We start from the raw sequence: 5,957 nt of genomic DNA on the forward strand, positions 1-5,957 counted from the left end.
CTGCCCTTCCCCGTCTCTCTCTGCTCCTGGGCCTGCCCTTCCCCGTCTCTCTCTGCTCCTGGGACTGCCCTTCCCCGTCTCTCTCTGCTCTTCAGTTCTATGAAGGCTGAGAGAGGTAGATTTGGAAGTTGGCTCATGAGATTTAAGGAATGAAACCACCCCCATAAGGCAAAGAGTGAGGCGAGGCAGCAGGTGCTGGTGGAGTGGCTGGTGCAGGTGACCAGGACACATTGCTAAGACACGGGTGAAGGCAGCTACACTGAACCACAGGTTCCTGAAGACCCAGCAGGTGTTTACTGGACAAAGATGCCATGTAGCACTTTTATAGCTAGAGAGGAGAAGTCAATACCCGACTTCAAAGTTTCAAAGAAAGGCTGACACTTGTTAGGGCCTTTTACAGCAGGTGACTTTAAGTTGAAGCCAATTCTCATTTCTCATTCTGGAAATCACAGGGCTCTTAAGAATTATGCTTATGCTGTCTGCCTGTGCTGGATAAATGGAACAAAGCCTGGATGATGGCACATTTGTTTCCAGTGTGGTTTATGACATTTTAAGCCCACTGTGGAGATCTACTGCTCAGGAAAAAGAAAGAGTCCTTTCAAAATATTACTGCTCATTGACAATGCGTCTGGTCACCTGGCAGTCTGACGGAGATGCCAGGAGGTAAGCATTGTGTCCATGCCTGCCAACACAGCACCCACTCTGCAGCCCGTGGGTCAATGGGCCATTTAGACCTTCAAGCCTTATTAAGAAATACTTTCCAGGGCGGTGCCTGTGGCTCAAAGGAGTAGGGCGCCAGCCTCATATGCCAGAGGTGGCAGGTTCAAACCCAGCCCCAGCCAAAAACCACAAAAAGAAAAGAAATAAATACTTTCCAAAAGCTTCAGCTGACATAGGCAGTGATTCCTCCAATGGATCTGGGCAAAGTAAATTGAAGACCCTGTGGAAGGACTCACCATTCTAGATGCCGTTAAGAAATTTGGGATTCATGGGAGGCCATCAGAATATCAGCATTTAGCATCCGTTTGGAAGACACTGGTTCCAGCCCTCCTGGCTGACTCTGAGGCATTCAAGGCATCAGGGGAGGAGGGAACCGCAGCTGCGGTGGAAACAGCACGAGGGCTAGAAATAGAAGTGGAGCCTGAAGATGGGACTGAAGTGCTGAAATTTCAAGATTAAACTTGAAAGGATGAGGAACTGCTCCTTATGGATAGGCAAAAATTGTTGAGAATAAATCTCCTGGTGAAGATGCTGCAGACTTTGTTGAAACGACAACAAAGGTTTGGAGTATTTCACAAACGTGGCTGATGAAGCCCTGACAGGGTTTGAGAGAACTGACTCCAATTTCAAACGTTCTCCTATGGGCAAAATGCCATCAAACAGCATCACGAGCTACAGGGACATCTTCACGAAAGGGAAAGCCAGTCAGAGCGGCAGTCGTATTGCTGGTTTAAAGAACCAAGCCAGCCACCCCAGCCTTCAGCTCCATCACCCAGCACTCAAAGGTGGGCCAGACCCCCATAGCAAGGTGACAGCCCACTGCAGGCTCAGGCGATTGTTAGCATTTGTTAGCAATAAAGCAATTTTTAATTAAGGTATGTATATATATATTTTTTTGAGACGGAGCCTCAAGCTATCCCCCTGGGTAGAGTGCCATGGCATCACGCTCACAGCAACCTCCAACTCCTGGGCTCAAGCGAGTCTCCTGTCTCAGCCTCCCAAGTAGCTGGGACTACAGGCGCCCGCCATAATGCCTGGCCATTTTTTTGGTTGCAGCCATCATTGTTGTTTGGCGGGCCCAGGCTGGGGATTCGAACCCGCCACCTTAGGTGTACGTGGCTGGCGCCTTAGCCGCTTGAGCCACAGGCACCAAGCCAAGGTATGTATATTTTTAAGACATAAAATAACTTTTACATACTCGGGGAAACCAGAAACACCGAGTGACTCTCTTGCTGTGCTGTCCCTTACTGCAGGGCCTGGCGCTGCATCCACCACACACCCGTCTGAAGTGTCCAAAATGACTGTTTGCCCAAACCACAACAACTTCCTGAAGAATGGCTTCCTTAAATTTTGTTTGAAATGTCATCTTCTTCTTTCTTTTTTTATATACTTCTGCATTTGTGTTATTGTGGATTGATTCCATCTTTAGTGAGAATATATCTGCAGAAAACTGCAAATTTGGTGAGGCTGTGTCTACCTAAACAATTTTGTGATGGTTTTTGCCCTGACACCCAGAGTTATAATACATCCTGAGATTACTCTTGCTAACTAAAAAAAAAAAAAAAATTAACAAGGTTTACACTTTAAGAAAAAGGAGAGCGTTATGTCTCATGAAGGGTAGCAGACTGTTGGGAAGCCGAGTCCCAGCAGAAGCTGGCACAGGCGCTTCAAAGAAGAGGTAGATGGGAGCAGGACTTCATCCCGAGACTGGTCAAATACACTTGTTCAACAGGCTGTAGGAGGAGTCATGAATATTCATGAGGGGAAGTCAAATGCCTGATTGTGCTCTTCCCCTCTCATCCCTGGGAACTAAGTTTTCAGATGCTGCAGGGGCCCCAAGGAGGGCTCAGGATTTTATTTTTATCTCACACTTTCATAAAGTCTTCAGCTTACAGGCTTTCAGACTACTCAAATAGTGTCCTTTTTTGTTTTTATTTTGCATTCATCATTACAAAACAGTAAATACTATTTTTATTTTGTATTCATTATTATAAAACAGTAAATATGTACTTACAAATTAAAAAATGTGAAAAATGAAAATATAAATACTGAGGTTAACACGGTAAGCACCTCAGTGTGTGTGTTCTAGGCCTTTTCCTATCTCTCTATCTCTGTATATTCCCACCAGTCCTTCTTCCTTTTAGTAAATTGAGGTTATGTTATAACGTATCTCTTACATATTTTGTTAGCGTAAAAGCTACTTTTACTACTGTATTGTTAGAGTGAAAGTTCCTTTTTCTGTTGTTTAAACTTGCTACTTTGTTAGAGTGAAGACTACTTTGATGTTGTTTTCTATCAGATAAAGTTAAATTTTTCTAGAGTTGTTTCCTTATATTTCATTATAAAAACTATTAGAATTGTAACTGAGGCAGAACACACTTGAGAGGCTACTCTCGCTGTTCTCCGAATCGCTGGCCTTCTGACAGTAAAATTCGTTGGACTTGTCTCTGCATTTGGCTGACAGTGACGGTAGCCTGGCCCTCTTTGTCCAGTAACACACTTTTCCGCATAATTACATTTTCGGTGTCCATTTCAGATTTCCCCAGTTGTCCCAAAATCCATTTAAAGTTAGTTAGTCTAAACCAGGACCTGACCTATGACCATGAATAGCACTGGACCATTTGTCCTGGACTATCCACTTATCTATCAGAGCCCCCGTTTCCTTTTCAAACTGGAAGTTACTTCTAAGGTCTTGAAAGATTCAAATTAAGTGCACAATAGAACCTCAGTGAGCTGACCACCAGAGGGACGGTAACAAATGGGTCAACATGCTCAGGTGGTCACCACGAGGAACTAGGCCTGCTGTACTGGCACGTACATGTGGCACATGTCCAGTCTATGAGAATTAGGTCAACTTGAGGAGGTGGTCAGTGTAGGGCCGGTGGTCCATTACAGAGGTCCTGCTGTATTTTTCTAGAATCATCTGAAGTGGTGAGAGGTTTACAGCACCTCGTATCAGGAGACACGTGTGGTCTGATGCCAAGAATGACTTGACATGAGTTGGGATGATGAGTGCATTTCCATTGTAAAATTACACTTTGTAAAATATAATTTTTAAAAAGTGAGAAACATGATTTGTACAAATATGAAGCAACTACAGGTAGTCCTTGAGTCACAAACATCTGACTTACATAAGACTTATACTTAACAAACAGGCCGTTATAGGTAATAGATAAATGCTCCTGTTCCAACTTACATACAAATCCAACTTAAGAACAAACCCACGGAACCTGTTCCATTCATAATCCAGGGACTTCCCATATAAGACAAAGATTTGTTTAACCCATTAATGGGGAACAAGGGGTGTGGTAATCTTAGTTCAAAGGGTAGAAGGAGCGACAGTATTCATAGTGGCTGAAAAAAATGATGTCGTGGCGAGATCTCTAAACTGGGTGCAAGGTCGGTTACCAGTTTTACAGGATGATGGGACTGTAAGCTTTACGTTATCTTTTCTGCCAGAGACACATCATTTGCATCTCTACCAGACAAAATTCATTTGCAATGCAATGAGAAAAGGAGCATTTGCATTGAATCAATTTTCTGCAGCTTAACATCTGCCCGTACAGAGCTGAAAAATACCCTAATCAATAGTAAATTGTGAGTTGACAAAGACACACAGCCCCAGAGAGTTAGATAATCCTGGGTAGGCTCAACAGACAGGCTCAGTGCTGCTTTGGAAGGACTTGCGGCCAGGGCCAGGGTTGGGGTGTTTTTTTCTTAACATCCCTCCCATCCCCTGTTTGGCCAGAAACCTGTGGTGTCACTTGGGTACTCTGTAAATCATAGGGTGCCAGAGTAACTATCAGGTTGTTCCTTAGATCGCAAAACCAATAATTTTAGCAACAATTGATAATCTTTGTCCAGATCATTGGAAGGCTGACTGTCCATTTCCATCCTTTCGTTTACATTATTAGCTGATGTTTTTTCTATAAGAACTTTCCCTTATTAAGTGTGATGATTGGTTATTGTATCAACAATAAAAATATGAACCCTAGTCCTAAATGAGAACAAGCTTTTTGCAAAGAATTTTTAGGGGAGACATCTCCCCCACGTTGGAGACTGTGGTCACAGGGCCAAGCTTGTTTGCCATCTCCCTTTCCAAATGGGTCTGTCTCTGTTGCACCCTTTAACTGAGGAGAGGCCTGTAAAAGCCCCACTGCCATGTTAAGGTTGAGTTTTAATTTTCATCCCCCAGAGACCTCACCCACACAGACGTCAGAGTCCAGGGCCCTGGTTTTCTGAGACCGACCCCGCTGCCCACCCGTCTCCAGGGCTGCTGCAGCCAGACCCCACTGGGGTTTGCTCCCCGTGTTTCTGCCCTCTGTGGGGCTTGACGGCTGCCTTGTGAGCGAGTCTGTGTATTGAAAGGATGATGACATACTTCATGCAGCATGTCTAGTGGTAAAGATGTTGGGTGATCAGCTTGCTTTACCTATAGTATTGTTGAAAATGAAAGTAATTACTTAGATTTTTCAGATTTTGTTTTCTGTCTTTTAGATTTACTGAACATTGCTTTGCTTTGAGTACAGAATAGCTCAGTAGACAGACAACCTAACTCTTCTCATCTTTCTTGAGAGATTAAGACCTGTTACATAAAGCTGGCCTGCCACTCACCGTGGCCATTTGGGGGGACGGGACTTCTTGGCCAGTATTTGTTGGACTCTGCTTTGGTAGATGGCAAAGGAAAGTGTTTTGGTTTAAAGAGGGAAATAAAGACTGATATGTGCTCTGGAAAGATCTTCTTACTCCAAAGCACAGAGCACATTTCCGCAGAGCCTTACCTTTTATCTGAAAGTGGCAGGCACTGACCTTTTCAATCCCGAGACCTCCAGTGCCCTGGAGCCAGGAACCGCTCACAATTGTCTCTTTCCAGGAACATGCAAAGCTGACGGTCAGATTAGATTTTAGGGTAGTTCCTGGGCACGAGACACAGAGGCTTCTTAATGCTTTGAAGGTCCTTCTGTTTCTCTCTTTAAATGTGACTTTTTTCCCTTGGATATCTTGTGGAAGGAGGATGAGAGGAGGCGAAAGGAGGTGTTCCCAGTGAGACTCACAGTCTCAGCAGCCACCACTTCCAGGTAGACCAGTGGGATAAAAAGACATTCATCTTGAAAATGCAAGCTTGACTTCCCCAAGGATCCCGCTCCTCACTGCAGAGTCTACTCCACGCGGGGATCCCGCTCCTCACTGCAGGGTCTACTCCACGCGGGGATCCCGCTCCTCACTGCAGGGTCTAC

This window comes from Otolemur garnettii, unplaced genomic scaffold, assembly GCF_000181295.1.
Source record: "Otolemur garnettii isolate 467f Iridium unplaced genomic scaffold, OtoGar3 scaffold00056, whole genome shotgun sequence".
In the NCBI taxonomy this organism is placed as follows: Eukaryota; Metazoa; Chordata; class Mammalia; order Primates; family Galagidae; genus Otolemur; species Otolemur garnettii.